Consider the following 24,497-nt stretch of genomic DNA (forward strand, 5'->3'; position numbering starts at 1 on the left):
TCAGTAAATGGTAATTAATAAGGATGATTTTATATTAAGCAATTATCTTTTCATTTTTATTGATAGCCAACTATTTGAATACAGTTCAGTATTCTTCTAAGTATGAATTTTTATTCAGTTACAATCGATTCCTATAAGGCAGATTTGATGAAGTAGGATATTCAAGCCAGTATTTCTTGATGTCTTACTATTTTTCACAAGGGGAAGGAAAGATTTCTGTCCCTTCCTTTACAAAGGGACATTGCATTTCACTTTCTCACTCTTGAGAGAAGTTCAGTTTTTTCAGAAGTTATCTCATGAACCTCTGTCATGAAAATTTTCTAGTTTCAAGTAGCTACTTAAACGACATACTTTGACTTTCATACAAATCAAAAGTTAATTAAGGCTCTTGATTTGAAAAATATATGAAGCACTGAAATTCTTTTAAAATTTGACTACAATAGTTCTTATTTTGTATGTCAGAACATTTTTATTTTTATTCTAAAAAGAAACTGATAGGAAAAACTCTTAGAGGAGTACCAAAATTTTCTGCTTAGTTATGGATGGCATAAGAAGTAGATACTTTTGAAAGGAAATCACAGAGATCTGCTTTCTTCCCTTTGGGAAGATAAATGCTGATAAACATTTTCATTATCAAACAAGGTAGAAGGCTTAAAGAATCCTACTTTTAGTGGTCATATCTCCAAAAGGGTGCAGTTATGATCTTGACAGTGTTCACGTTGAAGTGTGAAATACTGAGTGCAAATCCTGCATTTTCAAAATTTCTTTCTCATAGTACAAAGAATTTGGGCATTACGTTTTTATATAAACCAATATTATAAAATGATGAGACTCACACTGAAGTAATTGGCTTGCTTAAAAATCAGAAGCTTGATCACTTTGGAGAAACTCTGTGATAACAGCCCTGCAAGAGAGAGAGAGATAGTAAGTTACTATTAATAATAAATTTAATTAAAAATGGACAGATTAGCAATAATTAAGAAGAAATTTTCCTTTCCATCCATGCTGTCTTTGGAGAAATGGATGCTTTGCCATTATTATCTTTATGGTAACCATCAGTTATGACATAAATTAATGCTAATGTTAAAATCTTGACAACTTATGCTTTGGAAGTTTGTACATGATAATTATAGTTGAAAGATATGTTATCAAGTTGTCTGGGACTAAATAGTTCCTTCTTTTCCTGTGTAGAAATATTAATTTTACTATAGGATATTTTAAGGACATAAATATCAGAAATATATTGCTTTTATGGAAGTGATTGTATAACTAGGCTTTTATAGTTAAATTCATTTATGAAACACTGTTGCAAAGATTCCAATAGAGGTCTTACATATTCTGATGAATAACTGAGTAATTATGGAAAAAACGAATCTAGAAAAGCTATAATTTTTCAAGTTAGTCTTTACTTGTTCTAAGAAAAAGAAAGAACTGCATTTTTTAATCCTTTGAATATTAATGGAGTATGGAAAGCATTTAGATTTATTTTCATTGTATACATTTATTTATAAGCAGTTACAGCTTTGCAGCTTTCACATGTAAGTCTTGTTTTTGTAACATTTTCCCCACAAATATTAAAACTAATTTTTGAATAGATGTTCCTTTTTGCAAAGAGTTTAATTTACTAATTGCTGAAAAGAAGTAGGAAAGACTTGGAAGAACTTAGAGAGTTACAAGTTTCATAACTATTTTGTAGAAATTATGACACCTAATAGAAATGTAATAAGCCTTTGTCTCATAAATTATCAGGTGACTCTGACAGCTAGAGGTATGTATCTCAAGGTTTGCAAAATATTTTTCATGTGGCTAATCTTTTATTCTTTAGAATTTCTTTACTGTTAAAATGTAACTTCAGTTCTTATCTAGTTTAGTTTAATAGATAACTGTATTTTTCCTGAAAATATAGTAATTTCCAGTTCTGTCTGTTTTAAGTCACACGAGCAGTGTAATAGTTACAGAAAGGTACATATAAGCACTATATCTCTATAGGAAATATACGCAGGGATTATATTCTTTCTGTTCTATTCGGTTGGAGCTACTTTCTGGATCTGATGTCTTCCTTTTTCTTGATTTATTCCTTAGTTTCAGTATAATCTATATTTAAGATACTGCCTTAGGGGACTTTGGAATCTTTCCATTTTGAAAATGTTCCTGTTCTGCCCTCATATTTTATTGATTTGGTTGAATTTAGGACTTTAAGTTGAAAGTCATTTTTCCCTCAAATCATAGACAGCATTGCCCCATGGTTCTCTAGCCTTTTGCAGATACTGGTGTGATTGTTGTTCCCTTTTAGTTGGTCTGTTTTTCTTCTCTGTTAACTTTTATGATGTGTCTTCATGCATGGTGTACTGAAATATCACACTAATGCTGTATTGAGTGTTGTTTCTCCTGCATCCCTTCCCTAAATCCCTATTGAGTAGTGACACATCCCTTGTCCTCTGTCTCTGATTGATGGTTTGGGCATAGGCATGTAATCCAGGTGATAGCCAGTCAGAACATGGCATTCTTCTGGCCACTGTGATTGGATCAGAGGTGGTTTTGTTAACCTATGTTTGTCCTAATAGAATGAAGCCTAGAATGTTGGGTAGTTGGCAGAAGATAAGCTCTTATCCTTCTGTGCAGAGAGATGTGTGGATGTGAGACCTAAAACTGCCATAGCCATTTTTATTTTTTTGACGGGAGAAAACTTGATGTCAAATCTGATACACAACATATTGCAAAGCCAATAGAATTGCAGTGTAAGGATGGTTCTTCCACTAGTTGTTTGATAATTTGTTCCTTTTGATTTTCTCTGTTCCCTTTTGCTGACACTCTCACTAGTCAGACATGAAACCTTCTAGAGTGAATCTTCATGTCTCTCTTTTTTTAAATGTATTTTCTATCTCAGTGTCTTTTTGTGGTACATTCTGTGAGATTTCCTTTTTAAATTTCCCTACTTTCTTGCTAAATTTTTTAAATTTTAGCCATCATATTTTCAGTAGTCAAGAACTTTTCTTGTTTGTCCATTGTTTTTTAATAACAACTTATTTTTCTTTCTATAGATGTAACATCCCTATATCCTCTTAAAATACAAACAGAGATTTTAAATATTATCTTTCGTTTCCTGAAATATTGGTGTTTTCTTTCTTTTTTTTTTTATTTGAGACAGAGTTTCGCTCTTGTCACCCAGGCTAGAGTGCAGTGGCACAATCTTGGCTCACCACAACCTCCGCCTCCCGGATTCAAGCAATTCTCCTGCCTCAGCATCCCGAGTAGCTGGGATTACAGACATGTGCCACCACACCTGGCTAATTTTGTATTTTTAGTAGAGATGGGGTTTATCCATGTTGGTCAGGCTGGTCTCAAACTCCCAACCTCAGGTGGTCCGTCCGCCTTGGCCTCCCAAAGTGTTGGGATTACAGGCGTGAGCCACCGCTCCCAGCTGATACTGATGTTTTCTTTGAGATTTTTTTTTCTTAGTTTTCTTCTCTTTCATGTCATAGACTTTTCTTTAATGTTTTGGTTGCCTTTTCATATCCAAGAATAATACAAGAGGAAAGCTGACTGTGAATGCTTTTGACTCTAGAATTTTCACAACCCCACATCTCATATTTGTTATTCCTGGAGTTCAGGATAGTGTGGCCTAGTTTGGTTCCTTTCTTGGCTCTGTTCTCTTCCATGCAAACAGTAGATTATGGCTGTCTCTGCTGACTGATCAGTCATCGTTCCTTCTTTATCTGCTTTCTAACTTAATAAATTAATTGAAATCCTTTTTTCATTGGTTCTTTCCTTCTGTTTATTATTGACAGTAATAATTGAGGGATCAAAATTTTAATAAATATTTAATACATAAATAAATTTAATCATAAAAATAACTAAAAATTATTTTTTTTATTGACAGCAATCTAAAGGTAAGTTTAACTTCAAAATAACTAGATATAGGACACAAATTTTATAATCAAAGTCAAGATTTTGTTGTTTTGTTTTGTTTTGTTTTCTGTTTCTCTCTTACCTCTACTTTCTGTAGACTCTCTTCTCAGTCAGGACCTTGTAATTAGAGGATGGCTCCCAGTTGTATGCTTCTTGGCTAAAATATAGTAGGAAAAGCTCCAGTTTTCATTTTATTTTATTTTATTTTATTTATTTTTTATTTATTTATTTATTTTTTTTGAGACGGAGTCTCGCTCTGTTGCCCAGGCTGGAGTGCAGTGGCCGGATCTCAGCTCACTGCAAGCTCCCCCTCCCGGGTTTACGCCATTCTCCTGCCTCAGCCTCCCAAGTAGCTGGGACTGCAGGCGCCCGCCACCTCGCCCGGCTAGTTTTTTATATATTTTTTTTTTAGTAGAGACGGGATTTCACCGTGTTAGTCAGGATGGTCTCGATCTCCTGACCTCGTGATCTGCCCGTCTCAGCCTCCCAAAGTGCTGGGATTACAGGCTTGAGCCACCGTACCCGGCCCAGTTTTCATTTTAAACAGCTTAAAGGGGAATCTAACTGATCTGACGTGTAACACATTCACCAGTCAGTTGTGGTTGGGAGAAGATGACTTTGATTGGGTAGGCCTAGATTGTGTGTCATTCCTAAACTAAGAGATGGAATCATGATTACTGGGAATATGTTTCCTAGGAGTAAAGGAAGGTTAATCTCCAAATATAGATCAGGCTGTTGCCTGTAGAAGGGTGAACTCTGGTAGGGGGGCAAAGAGTAACGTGTTTCCTAAAAATGTGTAGGTTTCAACTTGGAAACCATCCTAGATGATTCTTTTTTTTTTTTTTTTTTGAGACTGAGTGTGGCTCTTGTCACCCAGGCTGGAGCGCAATGGCACAATCTTAGCTCACTGCAACCTCCGCTTCCCAGGTTCAAGCAGTTCTTCTGCTTCAGCCTCCTGAGTAGCTGGGATTACAGTCGCCCGCGACCACACTTGGCTATTTATTTATTTATTTATTTTTTGTATTTTTAGTAGAAATGGGGTTTCGCCATGTTGTCCAGGCTGTTCTCGAACTCCTGACTTGGGGTGATCTGCCTGCCTCGGCCTCCTAAAGTGCTGGGACTACAGGTGTTAGCCACCATACCCAGCCGATTCTTCTTTTTCAATCTCTTCTCTCTTCCCTCTCTCCCTCCCTTCCTCCCTTTTTTCCTTCCTCATCCTCTTTTTTTTTTTCAAAAACAGTTGGACATTGAGGCTGAAGCAGTGAGCTTGTAGTTAAGGACCTGTATATTCAGTTGCTCATGATTTTTCCACCTTAATATTCCACAGGTATGGTAAACTAAACAAATTCAAAACTTGTTTGTTATCTTCCTACACAAACTTGTTCCATATTCTTTATTTCCTTAATTAAAAGTATCATGATTTACCTCATCATCTAAGTCAAAACCTAGGCCTTATTATGAGACTTCCATTTTTTTCTCAGTCTCTTTCTCCACTCCATCCCCCTCAACCATCACCATTATAGCTCCAGCTATTATAGATAATGCTGGTATGGCTTCTAAAATCTGACCCCTTGACTTCATTCTCACCACTACTGGTTTTTCATCTGTACTATGTGAGAGCCCCCTAATCAACTTGCCTTCAGTATTGCCCTATGCTCCATCCACCTCTTCTACTAAGTTGTTGGCAGCTGATGTGTATAAATGCTTAAATGACCCATGATTAAGATACAGTCCAAACACATTAGGCTAACACAGAAGGCTCTTTAAGAAGAGGCCCTGGCAATCCTACTAGTCTGATCCTGCTATTCCCACACAAGCACCTCTGGGATCAAGTTATAATGAACTAATTAGGTTTCTAGGAGATTGCTTTTCATGTCTGAGTCTTTGGCTGTGCTTTTCTTTATGCTTATCTCTTTGTCCTCCTGGAGAACCCCTTCTCACCTCATATTCTTTTGTGAAACCTATCCTAATTTACCTTCCTCCTTTCTGTTCCATGGCAGCTTGTCTATAACTCTACTGTGGGTCTCATTGCATTATTAGGATTGTTTTTGTGGCTGTTGCTTTTGCTAGATTGTGAGACCTGAAAAACATGATAGCGCTGTTCATTTTTCTATCTGTCCTAGCAGAGTTCCTGACATATGGAGGCTCTTAAAAGAATATTGAATATTAAAAGAATAAGTTTAGTAAAAAAAAAAAAATGTATCAAATTATTCCAACCTAGGCCGGGCACAGTGGCTTATGCCTTGTAATCGCAACACTTCAGGAGGCCGAGGCGGGCAGACCACTTTTAGGAGTTCAAGACCAGTGTGGCCAACATGGGGAAACCCCGTCTGTATTAAAATACAAAAATTAGCTGGGCGTGGTGGTGCGTGCTTGTAATCCCAGCTATTCAGGAGGCTGAGGTGAGAGAATTGTTTGAACTTGGGAGGCAGAGGTTGCAGTGAGCTGAGATCACACCACTATGCTCCACAGCCTGGGTGACAGAGTGAGACTCTGCCTCAAAAAAAAAAAAAAAAAAATTTTACTGTAATTATCTAATACAGGGGAGCCATGTTACTATGATATGTGATATAAAACCATTGGCAAATTCATTTTGTCTTTTGTTTTCTACATAGAAGCTTAATATCATAATAAATGGAATGGACATCATAGTGGAAGTTTTCAAAATAAGGCATCCTATCAGTGTAACCACTAACTGTACCAAGAATAGTTTCCTTCTGCACACTGCTTTATGAAAATGCTGAGCAGAAACTCTTTCAAATTATTTTTAGTGTATGCATTTTAGAAAACCTGATGATGGTGGAAAATTACTTTGTGGATCTCTTTTCACTTCACTTCATGAGGGAAAAACCTGAGATGGCAAATCTGAAGGGTTTGGAGTGGGTGAAACATGTAAGATGGACTTAAGATTTTCAGGGAGGACCCAGACATAGCATTAATTAAACAGGCACACAGCCCTGTACAAATTGCTCCTGGCTCCTCAGAATTGCACAGCTTGCCTCCAGCCCTTTCAGTTCCCAAGATTTTGGACATTAAACCTGGTCCCTTGGCATAAGAAATGCTTTTCTAGTATTGATTCTGGACTCTAAACAGGAAGAATTGGCATTGGAACATACCCAGTGTCATTTTCACTCCCAGGTGCAGCTTTATTGAGGCTGTGCCATATCTGGCCCTTTCAGATGATAAAGTCAAGCATGCATGAGGAAGTACATGATGGAAGATCTGTCTGGAAATAAAATGTACCGTATTTGTCAATTACTATAGTTCCTAAACTTATCACAGGTACAAAGCCTTCATCTATAAATTCCCCCTAAAGCCTAGAAAATGTGACTCCCTCATTTTGGCAAAATGATCATTCTGTCTCTTCAACCTTGAACTTTTCTCCACTTGGTATCAGTGATTGTGTGTATATATTGCACATGCACATATATACCCTTCGTGTTTATCTTTTCCCAGAGTCAGTGTCTCTCTATAAATTTATCAATTGGCTTATTTTTATATCCTATATTCCTGTCTTCTACAAACTATGGATTTCTTCCTATCTTATCATCTACTCTATATATCTTACATTGTGTTGTGTATTTTTGACTTTTCTTTCAAATTTCTTTCTTTTTATTTTCAATCTCTAGTGTCTGTGTCCTTTTGACTGGTTGGTTTTTTTAGTTTGTTTGTTTTTGTTTATTTGGTTTCTTTTCCTATGCTACTATTTATTTTCAAAGAAATCTTTTGTAGCTGTCTCCTTCTGGAGTTGTGTTGTCTGGGATGCTAGGTGTAGGTCTCTGTCCTATAGTCTTCTACTTCATTTCTAGGCCTGTAGTTTATCTTGTCTTGCCATATTCTTATTAAATGACTGAGAATACATTATCCAGATTGATAAGCATAAATTCTTTATTTCTTTATTGTTGCATAGTTTTGAAGCATGTGACTTTATTGGTGGTCTCACAGTAATAGATCCTGAACTGATATTTTTAAAACAACTTTGCCTTTTAAATTGGGAACATCTTCAGTCAGCAGATTTGTAGTGCCTAAATCATTAAATAATCAAAAATAAAGATATCAATAAATACTTAGTGATGAGGTTTTTTTGTTTGTTTTGTTTTGTTTTTTTGATTAGAAATGGTTTAATAGGAGCTTGTTCTGTGATGTGCTGATGTGGGACAATACTGAGTGAATAAAGAGGAGTTGAATAAATGTCTTAGTTGACCTTGACATTCCTGTTAATTTTAACCTATACTACTACTGTTTTTCTTAGTCCTCTTATTCTTTCATTTGTCAAACATTAATTCAATGCTTATAATGTACCAGTATTGGAAAGTAAATATATGTATGAGACATAGTCTTTGCCCTCACAGACCCTGAAAGGATAAGACAGATACACAGAGAAATTAATACAAGGTACAATTGCCATTAGAGCATGCAATTAAAGGGTTATGGAAGTTCAGAGGGTGAAAAAATCCCGTTTGGGGGATCAGAAGGGCCTTATGGGCAAGTTACATTTGATATCTGATACGGTTTGGCTCTGTGTCCCCACCCATATCTCTTGTCAAGTTATGATTCCTCATGTTGGAGTAGGGGCCTGGTGAGAAGTGACTGAATCATGGGGGTGGGCTTCCCCCTTGCCGTTCTCATGATAGAGTTCTCCTGAGATCTGGTTGTTTGAAAGTGTTTAGCCCCTCACTCTTCACTCTCTCCTGCTGGCCACGTGAAGATGTGCTTGCTTTTCTTTCGACTTCTGCCATGATTGTAAGTTTCCTGAGGCCTCCCTAGAAGCAGAAGCCTGTACAGCCTGCAAAACTGAGCTGATTAAACCTCTTTTCTTTAAAAACTACCCAGCCTCAGGTAGTTCTTTATAGCAGTGCGAGAGCAGACTAATAGAATATCCTTGAAGATTATTTGGATTTTGACAGATGACAGGCATTGGAGGATGGCTAAGAGAATGTTAAAAATTAAAGGAAGTTCTTAACCAAAGTCATATAACCTGGAAATTATGAAATGTATTAGGGAAATAGAGTGTTCAATTTGATTTAGGGTTTAAAGTTTGAGGAGTAGTGGAAAATAAGCCTGTAATGGTTGATTAATACCAAAAAAAGACAGTGTCTTAAATTTTAGGTTAAGGATTGTTCAGATGGTGGAAAGCCCCTGAGGTAGTATTTTTCTAAACTCAATTTAATGAGTGACAACTATTTATAAAAAACGCAAGAGCCTAGAATATAATAGAAAATATCAATGTGCATTGTACATAGGTTAATTATCATTTTGTGTAATGCAATAGATATGTACAGGCACATATGTGTATGCTATGCCGTTACATTGTGTATTTTTTGCTGCTCAACAAATTCTTATGGTCATGAGGGTGAACCACTAATATAATACAAGAAATGGATTAGCGATAGGCAACTCTGTAGATGAGTTCAAATTAAAAACGAGGATACTAGGTATCTGAAAGATTTTGAGAACCTGAACTTGGGGAAGGCCAAGGGGAAAGGTGAAAAGGGGACATTCTACAGATATTGATTGGACTTGATGATGGTATTTAAATAAATAGTGACAAAGAGTCTATATAAAGTACCTTGTAAACTGACAGTTCCACAGCTAATTTATATAGTTTTTACTGAGCAATATTGGTAATCAAAATGAATTATGATAGCTATATATTACAGATATTATGATCCTAAATTTTATAGCATCCTGTCATTGTTATCTCTTTAATCTGGTAAAGGATGGTATAGAAGATGCTTCATATCAATATGGGTTCATTTAATCAGAATCAATTCTTAATAAATTTTGGTCTTGACTGTTCTTTTATCATTTAAAATTTTCTTTATAGAGTTATGTGAAATGCATATCAAATGAAATAGTTTATCCTTATTTCTTAAAAGCACCTAGTGTGGATTCACAGAAATAAGCAAAACTATGATATTAATATCTTTTCAAATAATTTATATAGATGAAATTCAAATTATTGCATTATTGTTTGATAAGCAATTACACATATGTTGGTAAATGAAGCAAAATATAAAGTCATAATGGATTCTATAGCCTCTTGGGAATCATAAACATTGAACCTGACTTTAGACCTGTAAGTTAATTGACCCCTTGAAGTTTACTTCTGGTCTTTCTCCAGTCTCTCATCCCCTATATTTATCCTTTAAACTCCTGTGAGTTGAATATTTCTAAAGTGTAGATTTAATCACATTTCTCTTTCCGTCAGACATTTGTTGCTTAGCATCGTTCTGCTAGGTGCACTGCAATATGACTTCAGTTTATTTTTTGTCTATTCTCAGATTATCCTACATGTAAGCTATGTGCCATCTAAACTAGGCTATTGTCAGAACTCATTCTTCTCCATATGGTCCATGCCTTTCCTGAATAGTGCTGTGTTTTAGTCAGAAATAACTTCTCCTTTCCAACTCCTTCCTTTACATGGCATCTCTTTCCTGATGTCCTCCTTGATTCACCCCACTGAATATAGTATCTTCCTTCCTTAAACCCTCATGTCACATTTTAACTCTCTTGTAGTACTTACTCTATTTTAATACACAAAGATATAATTAAAAAAAAATCTATCTTGTGGGTTTTGTTTTGTTTAAAGATTATAAGCAACTTGAGGAATAGGGATTATATTTCATTCTTTTTATCTCCTATGAAACGCCATACAGCTCCTAGACTATAACAGGCATTGTGTTAAACTCTACTTCTCTGGAATACAGTTGTTCCATCTATAAAATGTGGATATTTCTTTCTTCTTTTCTTATTTATCTGTTTTGAAAATAAACAAGAATATATTTGAGAGCCTATCATCCTCATTTTAGCCTCACGTCTTCTTCATTCTCTAGCTTCCAAAATAATCTAGTAAAGTCATTTTTTTTCATTGCATACAACATTCCATTAGTATATTAAGATTAAGTGGTAGCTACAAGTGGGCATTAAGATGAGTGTAATTCTTCTTGACTTTATTAGTAAGTTAATGCAGAGAAGAAAACGAATGGTAAATGTTCAATTGTGAAAGAAGTTTTAATGGGGGCAAATTTATATTACGGACTGGATTGAATTGATCCTTCTACATTTGTTGCCTATAATTTTGGGCCATTCTTAGCCTGTTTTAGACTTCTTCAGTCAGATAATTCAGCCTTCCAAGAGACATGTAAAATTAATGTTTTCTAGTTTCCTATGTTAGTTAACTGAGGCATGGGCCATTTCAAAAGGAGATAAAGAGGGTTAACCTAAAGATATCAATGGTTCGAATAGGTGATTTTTTCCCGTTAACATTTATTTTGGCATGTTCTTTTAGAATTTTAACTCCATGTTTGTCTTTAAAATCTAAGCAGTGTATTTTGTATGAACTCATTTGTAGAAAGCCTTAAGCAAGGACTTAAGTGTGAAAGTTAAATGAACCAAGTTTGGAAAATTCAGACTTTTTGGAGTATATGAATTAAAAGATTTAAAAAATGGGTCCGGGCGCGGTGACTCACCCCTATAATCCTAGCACTTTAGGAGGCCCAGGCGGGCGGATCACGAGTTCAGGAGATGGAGACCATCCTGGCTAACACAGTGAAACCCTGTCTCTACTGAAAATACACCGGGCGTGGTGGCGGGCGCCTGTCTTCCCAGCTACTCAGGAGGCTGAGAGGCAGGAGAATGACGTGAACCTGGGAGGTGGAGCTTGCAGTGAGGCGAGATCGCGCCACTGCACTCCAGCCTGGGTGACAGAGCGAGACTCCATCTCAAAACAACAACGACAACAACAACAACAACAAAAAATCTTCAGAGGCAGTAGAATGGGGCTATCATTTGTGCTCCTGTATGTAAAAGCAATTAACTCTCAACACCAGCAGAATTATGCCATACTTATTTGTATACAGTGCTGAGCCCTGTGGTCACTTTGTGTCCTCATACACAGTGGGTGCTCAATGAGCAGCTGTTAAACTTATCAAAATTAAGCCTGTCCAACGTTGACAAAATTATGCTAATATTGATCCCCATAGATATCTATCAAAAGACATTGACAATCAGAAGAGGCAGAAACTGTCAGACATTTATTTCTCTTTCTTGTGCAGAATTTGCTGATTCTTCTGTGCTCTGTACTGTAAGATTGGTTCTGGAGCCATTGAAATGCCCCATGGTCTATTTTAAGACCAGTTCTCTTGTGGATTCTTTCCTAGCTAATAATTTTGCAGGGAGGTGGGGAAGGGAGGGAGAACAATCATCATTTAATAAATAACCCATGATCTTCCCTTTGAGCCTTTCATGTATTTGTCTCTTTAAACATTTTTATTGGCCTGATAGCCATTTTTTGTGACTTCTTTAACCCCTATCCAAGTTCTTCTGATTTTCAGTGGTCATATATCCTTGGCTTGATCACAGAAAGCTAATAAGGATCAGACTAGTAGATTTCATCTAGGATAATACACTACTTTAAGATAGGATTTATTAATCTGGAAGGGAGAGGTATTCTTGAACTCTGAAATTTTATGCAAATTTTTTTGTAGGTGTAAATTTTTCTGGGAGAGGACAAATTTTTTTTCTTTCTTTTTTTTTTTTTTTTTTTTTTTTTTGAGATAGGGTCTTTTTCTATCACCCAGGCTGGGGTGTGGTGCTGTGACCATGGCTCACTGCACACTCGAACTCCCAGGCTCAGTTCATCTTCCTGCCTCAGCATCCTGCATAGCTGGGACTACAGGTGCATGCAACCATGGCCGGCTAATTTTTGAATTTTTTTATAGAGGCAAAGTTTCACCATGTTGCCCGGGGTGGCCAAATTTTTGTCATAATCTTACAGTGGTCTGTTCTTTTCAAAAGTTTAACAGCTACTATTTTAACCATCACTTTCAGAAAGCCTTGTAGCCTGGGAGTATTCATGAATACTCAATAATTAGTTGTCCCCTGAGTTTGTAACATATGCTATGCTATGTGCTATGAGATCAGATGGGTCTTCTGGGGCTTCCAAAGAGTGAAGAGTCACGGAGGTAGATGCTGAGAGCAGATGAGTATGCTGTGCACTTCTCAAGAAAGACATTAAGATCTAAAAGAAAAGGGAGTATAGAGCATCTTAAATTTCAGGTAAGAAGTGTTGGGGGCCAGGGAAGGGACAATAGGCTTGGGGACATGGCCTGTTCTAAACAGCCTTTATATTTTATGTTGAAGGAGAGAAGAATAGGGATGTAATCAAGGCATTGCTCTTGATTTCCTCAAGTGTAGCTTTTGTTTTTAACAATTTCTATTGCATTATTTACTTCTGTAGATAGTTATTATGCCTTGTTTTGTATAATTATTTGCATTTGTAATATATCCTCCCTGTTAGTTTATAACCTCATGAGGGCAAGGAGTGAATGTTTTCGAATTTGGATACTCTTCAGTGCTCATCATGGTGTCCTGTCCATAAGAAATATTCACATTTTTTTGTTGAGTATTTGCTCCAGGGATGGTGTGAAGAATTTTTATATCACATAGTCAACTTTATGGCAATCCAAGGGTGAAATTTCTCTCAGGACTTAGTATTTGTAATAGTTTAGCCCTACCATAACTATTTGACAGTTTTTATTGCATGAACACTGTAAATCATGCAACTTAAAGTTTCCTCTTTATATTGATTGCTGGAAAACCCAGAACCATGTGATTTTCTTTCAATTATCTGTGTCTTATTGTAATTATAATTGCAATTTATGTAGCACTATCTTCTAGGTGCTGCTATAAGCTCTATATACATATATTCTAATTTTATCCTTACATCAACTCTTTGCAGATAAGTAAACTGAGATACAGAGGGGTTAAGTAACTCATCCAAGGTTACACAGCTAAAAAGTGGTAGAACATGTACTTTTAATCACTATGTTCTGCTGCCTCCCAGAATTGCATTTCTGTTAATTCATGCAGATATTACTATATTACAGTACATATATATTGCATAACCAATAAGGTATGTGTAAATTGACAGGCGGAGGGGAAGGCATATGGTTTAATAAGGGGTTAGGATTATTAAGTCAGGGATCAAAGTGATCTATCTGTGTCTGATCTTGTTTCAGAGCTCTCAGAATAATTTTAAATAATTACTACTCAAAGTGTGGTCTAGGGATTAGCTTGGTGCTAGTCCATGAAGTGTTTTGTTCAAGCTAAGATATAGAGAGAAATTGAAAGTAAGCATTTAGAAACTTTTAGAGTAATATGAAAGAGTAATTTTATTTCTTTTGAATCTAATAATAAAAATTTGACCTTGTGTTTTGTATCTTTTAACAATTTTATTCTTTTAATTCATTTTGTTGTATTTTACAAGTTTCTATCTTTGAAGGGTTGGAAATGTAAAAAAAAAAAAAAAAAGTGGTTTATAACACAGTTTGAGAAACATTGTTCTAGGTAATAGCTTTGCAAGTTTTTAAACTGATTTGTTTGCAAAAGAAAAAAATCTGTGGTTTGAAATTGCATTTTAATCTAAACTTGTTTCTGAAAATGTATTAGGAATTAGTAATTTGGGTATTGGCCACTTTCGTGGTTCTTTGAAAAGAGGCCCTAAATTGAATTGATTTGGATGGGTGGAGGGGGACATTTTTCATTTTTGTCTTACACTTAGTGCTTTTATCAAAAGTGACACATTTTAATTAAATTCTTGATTCAAGATAATAGCATGAGGAACTTGTCTATCATCCATAGTTACAGTCTCCTTTCTTGACTTATAATAGCTAATAAAACAATTCCAATTTTAATATGCTCATAATTGTTCCTTGGAATAACAGAACAGTAAAAAGAACAACAAAACATTGCTGCTGATGCCAACTTAGTATCATAAGTTTTTCCATTTATAGAAAGCAAACATAGCTTCAGAGATATATTTACAATCCCAGTTCAGTTTTTAATTTTTCTTTTTCTTTTTGGATAAGTTGGGAAGTCTTGTTCTATAATATAATGTTATAATATAGGTTCATGTAAAGTTACCAACCTTAATAGGATATTTTAATGTCCATACAATTAATATCTCTTCTTTAAAATAATCTCTTATTGGTGGGATTAATATTCAATGGGGGAATTCCTCACTAATTTTTGGATATTATTATAAAAAGCATGTCTCCAAATAGAGATATGGGCTAAGGGTATGAACAGGCATTTCACAGAGAAATACATTCAGATGACCAAAAAAAAAGAATGTTTAACTTTACTAACTCGAAAACGCGAATATCACTTTGACAGAAATAAGAAATAATAATGGTTTTGAAGAAACAGATACCCTTATGTACTGCTAGCAGCCCTGTAAATTGGTTCAATATTTCTGGATGGTAATTTGGCAAAACTCATCAGACACAAAAAAAATACACTCCTGTAATAAGCATTTCTGCTTTGGGGAATTTATAACTAAGGAAATAATTTAAAATATATTTGAAAATTTAGAAATCATTGGCAATGTAAATTATGACGTGTCTATACAGTGGGATGCTGTATGGCATTAAAAATGAACTTGCAGAAATATGTCTGTATATATTCTTAAGGGAAGGAAACAGATTAGGGAATACTGTGTATGCTATAATAACATTTTTCTGCAATGCATTTGTGTAAGTACATGCATAGAAAAATATCTGTAGGATATATTTTAAGTCTGTGGGCAGAATTAAGAGTATAATTTTTGCTCATTTAGCTCATTGGTGTTTTTCTCTAATGAGGATATATTGCTTTTGAAGCTTCCTTGTTGAAGATTTGGCATGTACTTAAAAATGCACTGAATGGTATTGGGGGGAAAGGAAATCTTTCCTATTGATTATCAAATCAACAGGATGTCAGCCGTTCCCCAGGTCCTTTTTGAAGGTTCATGAGGAGCCTGTTTTTCTTTCGGAGTTGATTCTTGAGAGCTTGTATGTGAGAGATTATTTTATTTTATTGCTGTGACAAATATCTATCATTTTCTAAACAAGAAAGCCAGTGTCACAGTTAGGTACATAGAGTTATTTTCATTCACTTGCAGTCTTGTTGTATTAATACTGAATAAGCAGAGACAGTCTGACTGGTGGTGAAAGATGGTAATCCAGCCTCAGGGCTTTTTCTGGTCAATCCTAAACCTCTGATTGCCACGTTTTCCTAATTTCCCATTTCCAGGGCATCACTAGAGTGACCTTGCTTGCTGAATATGATGCTCTGAATCTCCAAGATTTTCACATGCATTTGGAAGTGGGGCAGCCAGGCGATTGTTTACAGGACTCCAAATGAACTGTGCACTCACAGCAAGTTTGATAAACACACATTTCCTCCTTTTATCAGTGAGATTGCAAAATGTGAAGTATGAGTTTCCAGTTTTACTCATTCCCCTCAGCTCTTTTCCTGTTTAAAAACTTAGACATACTAATTGGATGCTGATCCGTCCCTGTTTTTCATTCTGCTTGCTGGTAGTTGACGGCTTAGTTCAGTACTTACCTAGGCAAGATTTGGCAAACCTTCAAAAATAAACTTTCCGTGTATTCAACTTAAAGGAGATTCATCCCAAGGAATGTAATGTGAACACTAATTAACAGTAATGACTGCTAATCACTTTGCTTTTTATACTCCTTTAGGAGCACTGCTATTATCCAATGTAGTCAAGTAAAATGCTTGTATGTGAATCAACAATGTTGCATCCTTTTAGCAGCTATTGCTCACAATCAAGCTTTGCATAAATTAAAGTTGACTAAAATTGATTTTAATATGCTGTTCTCTTTCAGTAGTAAACTAAAATATCTAGTTAAATATCCTGCATATTAAAAATACATTACCTGATTTTTTTTTTTTTTTTGCAGCCATCCTGTGGTAGATGAAAAGCAATATTACAAATACATTTTCTCACAGTTTGTGACACTTTCTCTTAGATTTCTTCAAAAGTGAACACAACTCTTCATAGTCCCATCAGCACTTTGATTCTGTTTTAAGCATTAATTTTGTTAGATCAGTGAAGTAATCAGCCTATGTTTAATTTTTCTGAATTTGTTCATTTACTACCTATAGGATCTTACAGATTCTTTAAGTGATATAGTCTGTTTATATAAAGTTGGTTCATAGGGTTGTACATTCAACATTCATTAAAAAGGGTTGTTGATTATGTTTAGTGAATTATGGGACCATTATAAAAGCTTTCTGTTTATTTACATGCATTCAACATACCTAGGGCTAGAACTGCCTTGCCTTAGGAGGAGACTAAGCAAAACTCATAAATTAATAATTTAAGGGAGCAATACTCAAGTAGCATTTCAGTTAAGAAGTAAAGCCTCAGAGTCAGTACCAGCCACTTTAACAATGCTTTACCTTTTGACTTTTATTGGCTGAAAATAACTTGTTAAACTGGAGCTTTTGTAATAAAATGAAATCTACATACCATCTAAAAAGCCCCTTCCCCTCCTTTTGATTTATGAGTAGGTTGACATATTACTGGAGAATTTTTAACACTTTCACAGTTCTGCACTTTGATTTCAGAGAAGGTGCTAATCTCTCTGGAATTTTGAGAGTGACAAAATGAGTTGTATACTGTTTTTCCAGGGAATTTGGGTTTCTTTATTAGAGGCCGTAGTTTTATTATGGTACCTGTATTAATGCGGATTTATCTAATATGTGATATGGTGGTGTGATTAGATACGCATTAATAGAGGATCTTTTTTTTTTCATTGTACATATTCTGCTTGGTTTGATCATGATATTATAATTCTCACAGCTAATGTCCATGTTTCTACAGAGGTTCAGCAATTCAGGACATTATTTTCAAATTACCGAAATGAGATAATTTAACTTCCTTTTACTTTTGCATTATTTTTAGTGGAAAAAAATTAAGTGGTAGTATAATAAGAAGCTTTATGCTGTGTATACTAGTCTTATTGTATATATTTATGAAAAGAACCTTTGACACTGTACTTAATTGGATTTAATTTCAAAAAATTGTAACAGGAATGATGTGAGAGAATAGAAAATATATGGAACTTAATTAAGTGCTGTCCATATGTAAAGGTAAGATTCATGACTATTATTTGATGTAACTTATTTATTTTACAGCCTGATACTGTTGTATATAGCACAAAATGCATGTCTATGAGGGAAAACTTGGTTTTTCTCTTTTGCTTTGAGTTTCTATGTGTAATAAAATTATGCTTAGAATAGGCAAGGATTTCAGTTTTGATTCTTCTTCTTTGTTTTTTTTTTTGTTTTTGTTTTTGTTTTTGTAGCATGTTTACTTTCATGTGAGAGTGATTGATCTGAGCTGTCATTTTATCCAAGAGGGGACAAATGGAATTGGCCTTTTAGACAAAAGTATGCAAACAGGCTGCATTCTTTCTGTTGATAGAATTATGGAAGGATTGCATGAGGTGCCACATTCAGTTTCCTATTGATTGTAAAGAGGATTCTGCAATGGGGTGCTGTTTCCAATGGATAAGGAGGTGCTATGATTAGTTACCTTTCTCATGAAAGCACTACAAAGGGAAATGCAAAATGTGTGTGCAGTGCAGTCTTCTCTATATGACAGTTGTTTTTGTTAAGTTTTTTCCCCCATTGAAGTCCAGCCTATTTTAGAAAAACATACATTTTAGTTTTTTCCCCTTTATATCAGGCTTAGTAGATTTCCATGCATTTGACCCTTTAGAGAAATTGCACATTATAGACAGTTTTCTTTTTCTCAGCCTCTATTGTAAAGCTTCAAAGCTGATGCAACAGTGCCCTCTATAGTCTTTTAGGGAACATTAGACAGATGTAGATGATTTCAAATGTTCAGGTAAGAAGCAGGACATTTAAATTTAATTTTTGTTCAAACAAGAGACCCCTTTTTCCTAAGTAGACATTCTTGTTTTTCACTAGTGGCTTTACTTTAAACAAAGAGAACAAAAGACCATTCTGACTTTTCATTTAGAATTATTGGCTGCTTCTTCTTTTTATCCCTTGGTAAATCTCAAGTTTTATCAGACGTTCATCAGAGTAATTTGAGAAAGATGGAATCTTACAGGCTGTACTGTCTGTTCATGAAATATCTTTTTGAAGTTGAACTCTGATAGGAGTATCTTTAAAAAATAATTTAGTTCCTTTGTACTTGTTTTTTCTATTTAATTAGAATCTGAGTGGGCTGCCTAAAATTTGACTTCTATTTATTCCTGAATTGTGTAACCCAGGCGTTATACATGACATTATTTAAATTCAAACCAAGGGAGTTACACAATGACTAAAGTGTTTGTCATTCATTAGCATTGATTTAAATTTTAGATTTCCTTTTCTCTCTTTTTTGGTTACCTTTTTGATTGTATATATTGATAGCTAAGTTTTTCATTGTAAAATACAACTAGATGTGAAGTTATGGATAATAAAAGCAGGCATCATATTTACATAAGATTAGAAGAGAAAAATTTTATGGATTAAGTTTATTTTGCTTCTGAAGGTGTTTTCATAAAAAGATCATGGGCCCAAGTCCTAGTTTCTTCGTGTATTCGCTATGTAGTGTTGAACACGTCTTAACCCCGGTGGCTGCTTTCTCTTCTATAAAACGAGAGTTAAAAACACCTTATCCGTTGATGTTTTTGTGAGGTATTAGAGATAAGATATTTAAATTGGTCAGGTTAGTAGAGATGTTCAAATGGTAACTTTATTTCCAAAACCACAGTAGGAAAATAAATGGCTTTGTTTTATATGAGGAAGTTTTAATATAGAATCTAGAACACACTTAATGCACTTTAGATTTTAAAAGTCCTATCTGGCAATTTCTGGATTTATGTGAATCTGAAAGTTGGGTTATCATTTCTTGGTAATGTGAACTCACATAATGAGATGTGCATTCAGTTTCAACTCCCTGTATACCTCATTCCCAAACTTTTAAAATAAACTATATTTGGAATCTTTATTTTAGTAGACATTTACCCACAAACCAATATTTAGCAACATGTGAAAACTGATGATAAAACTAAAAAAACAAAAACAAACAAAAAAAACCAACAGGAATTTAAAATTTTTCCCCTTTAGTGTATCTGAAACTACTTAGGACACTTAGGATACTTTTTCAATTATCTGGGTTCTTAGTAATAATAGTCTAAAGCCCTTATTTGTGTTTTCTAGCTATACAGCTTTTGTTTTCTCCACCAGCTACGAAGAAGACTGGTCTGTAAAATAGATGAAAATGGAGCTTTTCTGGTTGAAATGGAGATGGGGACCTAGAGACCCTCTCTTTCAAAGCAACAGAGTTTAAAAGCCACTTGGTCCTGTACAGTTTATGTACATGTGTGTACGTACACTCCTTTTGTTTTGTGTAAGGGCTTTGTCTTACTTTGGTTTGAATTCATAGTGCCTAATTCTGTACCTGGCACATAAAAGATGTTCAATTAATGTGTGCTGAATACAGAATTTTTTGAATACCAGGCCTTCCCTTATTGATTTCAGACACCTCATGCATAAAAATGCAGCTTTATGAAGCCATCTAACAGTAAAGTAATTGTTTCTCTGTGAACCAATTAAAACAAACATACTTCTGGCATAATTCATCAATTTAATTTTTTTAAAGTAAAACATTGTTTTAATTGCAAATAATTATGGGAAATGAATAAGAAATATTTGGAACTTGTCTTCAGTATGATTAAAAGCTGTTATATTCCACAATGATTGGTTTAGATTTAGACCCTTCAGATGACCTGATGATAAAAATAATCTTACACAAAGAACTTTGGAATTGCATGTTCTCAATATTCAGTAAATTGTTGTTTTTCTTGTAAAGTTCTTATTTATGTTTTGTCTTGCTTTGGAGTAATCTTGAATGTAATATTATAATAAACCACCTATTGTTTTTTGTATATCACTTGGGTTAAAACTGAGAATTGTGAAAGTATCTTTTTATCACTATAAAGAAGGAACCAATGTTTTAAGCTGATAGAATGAAAAAGAACAAATTCTTAGTAACCAAATATGGTAGTTCCTCTGAAAATAATGACCAGTTACTGTAAGAAATATGTTTAAAATTACATTCTGGCTTACAAGACTGGCAAGATGCTGTCCACCAAAGAAAAAAATTGAATAAGGTATTTTTTCTTTGCAATGAGAGTACCAAATTAAGAATCCACTTAATTAAAATAGTGATAAATGTAGATTACATTACCGAAGACAGTGAAATACAGCTGCTCTATCTACTGAGAGCCTGCATAATTTACCAAGACTGTACAAAGAAGCAATGGAGCAGCCACTGCAGACTGTTCCAGGAAGCATCCTGTTTATTCTACATACATTTCTTTTTTTAATTAAAATGTCAATGATAATTTTATTAGCAGTCCTCCAAAAAAAATGCTTCTTTAAATTTTTCCAAGGTGCTAGAATATGAGATGAGATCATTACTGCTCCTGAATGAAACAGATTAAACCTGAAAAAAATAGCATGCTATTATATTTTATTAATTCAGTTTTCTTTATTATGAGTTGATATGAAGTATGTGATGATGTCTGCATGTTTTTTCATGTGAGTCTTGTATGAAAGAAATGTGTGGCAAAATCCTTGAATAATATACATTTTTAAAAATCTGTTGGAACCACAAGCAAAATTTGGGTGGAGTCAGAAGTAGTACTGCTTACAAATAAAGGTGTAGATACGTATGCTCTGGAATTCTCAAGGTGAGGCAGAACCTCCTAGGAGTATATTAGGAACAGCTCCTTGCTATTTCCTCTTCAGCTCCGTCACTGAGTTGTGATTAGGGTTACTATGTGGCATGTGAGTGAGTGAGACCAAAAAAATGATTGCCTGGAGACCAACAGAGTGGTTGAAAACGTGTTACACTGTATGTTTTTATCCTTTAATGATGACCAATGATATATTCATAATTAAATAGAGTTTAGAAAACCAAAATTGTGTTTACCAAGAAATGTCGATGGGTTTTTTGCCTCTGAGGGATAAGTGGGGACTCTAGGGTTGGACTCAGCTTTGTTCTAGGTTCCACTGCATGTTATGATCTTAGTTTAGTTAACTTCTCTATGCCTTGGCTTTCATATTTGTAAAGTAAGACTAATAGTAGTACCTACATCATAGGGTCATTATGAGCGTTTAATGGGATAATCCATGTAGAATAGATCATACAGGAAGCATCAATAAATATTAACTATTACATACTTATTTGTCACTAGAAAAACACTTTCTCTTTCATTAGGGCCATAGAGCATTGCTGATATTTAACTAACTTAATAAGATAATTGTTATCTGTCATGGTTTATTTGTTGATCTGGTTCTTAGTGAACTTAGCTGTGCTCTTCTGTCTCTTTAGGAGTATTGTGTGGTGGAAATTCTGCTACTCCTTGTTTTGTCTTTAATTGTCTTTCTTTTTAGTACTTAATATATCAGCTCCTTTGGCATTGATGAATATGAGCTTGTGCATTTCAGTATGTCTGCTTTGGGCTTTGCTTTAGCTTGATGCGAGGTAAGAATTAATTGAATATTTTCCAGGGCTTAATTTTTCTAAAGGGTCTTTTGAGTGACCACCTATTAAAAACTTCTTAACTAGGAAAGTTTTGTGGGCACCAAATAGATGTATCACCAAGAATTTGAAAAGTTTGTATGAGAAAACAAGGTCTCACTTTGTTGTCCAGGCTGGAGTGCAGTGCTACAGTCATAATTCTCTGCAGCCTCAAAACGCTGAGCTCAAAGGATCTTCCACCTTCACCTTCTTGAGTAGCTGGAACTACAGGTGAGTGCCACCACCCCTGGCTAATTTATTTTATTTTTTTTATTTTTGAAAAGTTGGGCATCTTGCTATGTTACCCAGGCTGGTCACGAACCCCTGGCCTCAAGCAGTCCTCCCACCACAGCCTCCCAAAGTTCTGGGATTACTGGTGTGACCCACCATACCCAGTCCCTATGAACTTTTTCAGATGATTTTGTTCTATATGCTTTTTCCTTTGAGTGTCAATAAAATGATGAATGAAAGAGAAGAAAAGAAGTCACATATTATAATACATAACTATTATTTATAATGTTTACATGTGCTGTATAAGTTGTAGAATGTTAAGATACATTAGCTTTTTTTTTTTTTTTTTTTTTTTTTTACCTTAGTGTGTTTCAGGCATTTTTCTAAGTGCTAAAGATCTGGCTGATTAAGGCAACAGATGTAGGTGATTAAAGCACAGTGCCTGTCTTAAAGACTTAGCACTGAGTTTTAAGGCAGGAAATTACTGCTATGTATTAGTCATAATTATTTGTGATGAATTCTTTGCTCTTCTAAAAATATTCTGCATTCCCTATATTTTTCTTATTTGTTCATGACTTGGCCTCTGTCCTTCTTTGTCTGGCCAGTGTTACTAAGTTTCTCCAAAGAATGCTGTCTTCTTGAAGGCTCAGTATTGCTCTATCTGGGCCTGTTGGGAACTTACATATAATTCTTCATTTAGCTTATATTTAAATTATTTCAAGATTATTTAATATCTTGAAATAATTTGTCAGTTTATCACTTCAGGGTTAGAGTTTATAGGATTTTTTCAGAGATAAGTTTCTCTCCCCGGTCTTCCCCAATAGAGAGCAGATAATTACATATGAACATAGTTTTTTAGTGCTTCCACCAAAGTAACACTATATGGTATTTGCCACAGTGAAGTCATATGATTCAGAACTAAAATTAAATCAAACTTCCAATTCAATGTATCCTGAGGTCATGGATTAGAAACTGTTTACTTTCCTCCTTTAAATTAATTGCTTTGGAAAGCGAGACATCTCTCCTTATTTAAGGAAGCATCTTATTTATCAGATATTCTTTAGGGCTGTCATTGACTAGGTTCTATCAAAGACTAGGTAACATTCCGTAAAGTTTAATTTTAGGCTAATATCAAGGGACTTGTTTTCAGATGTTCTGGAGCATTTATACTTATGTAGAAATTTTGTCTTTAGCTTTAAATGGCTCCTTTATGCTATTTTGCATAATGCATCTTCTCAAACTGTTACTTGCAAATATTTTAAATACAACAGTGTTATATAATAGGTAAAACTAACTTAGTTTGTGGGGATTCTACATAGTTATAAGATTTTATTTACATAGTTATAAGATGCCAAACTTATATTAATGCTTTCTTCTTTGTGATTGAGAATTACTGAGTCCCTACTGTGTAAGCAAATCACAGCTATTAGCTGAATTCCTGGTTTTATGTAACAAATTTAGTATGACTATAAAGTTTCCAACCCTTTACTCCGTGTTGTTATTGACTTAGAATCAATTGATCAGTCAAGCAGTCTGAAATGGAAATGATGATGAAGCATTAGCAACCAAGAAAAAGACTTCTTTGAAAATTTAAGGGAAAAATGTAAGGTATAAATTACTTATTAACATAATAGCTAAAATATTGTTTCGTAAAAAGGTTTTTAGCTTGTCAATCGTATACATATTTGAGTGTTATAATGTTCATTATCTGGACATGTTAAAGATATGTTTAATTATGTTTAGGAAGAGAAAAAAGTAGTCTCTGTACCTGTCAACTTTGTAGAAAACAAAGTTAGGATCTATAAAGTTTGTTTTTTTATGATTTGATAAAGTAACCAGTTTCTTTCCTTATAGTTAACTCAAGATTTGGAATAAGCCTCCCAAGACTAAGTGGTGTTGTAATTTATTTTCTTATTTACTGCAATTATTTGATACTTTTGCATAGTAAAAGTAACATTGG

General features: G+C 34.6%; 1 protein-coding gene across 3 annotated transcripts in view; it reads left to right on the top strand.

The window, feature by feature from the left end:
- Window positions 1–24,497, top strand: part of LOC105492862 (diphthamine biosynthesis 6) — a 220,400-nt gene that overhangs the window by 9,091 nt on the left and 186,812 nt on the right. The window lies entirely within an intron of this gene.

This window comes from Macaca nemestrina, chromosome 7 (assembly GCF_043159975.1).
Source record: "Macaca nemestrina isolate mMacNem1 chromosome 7, mMacNem.hap1, whole genome shotgun sequence".
Taxonomy (NCBI): Eukaryota; Metazoa; Chordata; class Mammalia; order Primates; family Cercopithecidae; genus Macaca; species Macaca nemestrina.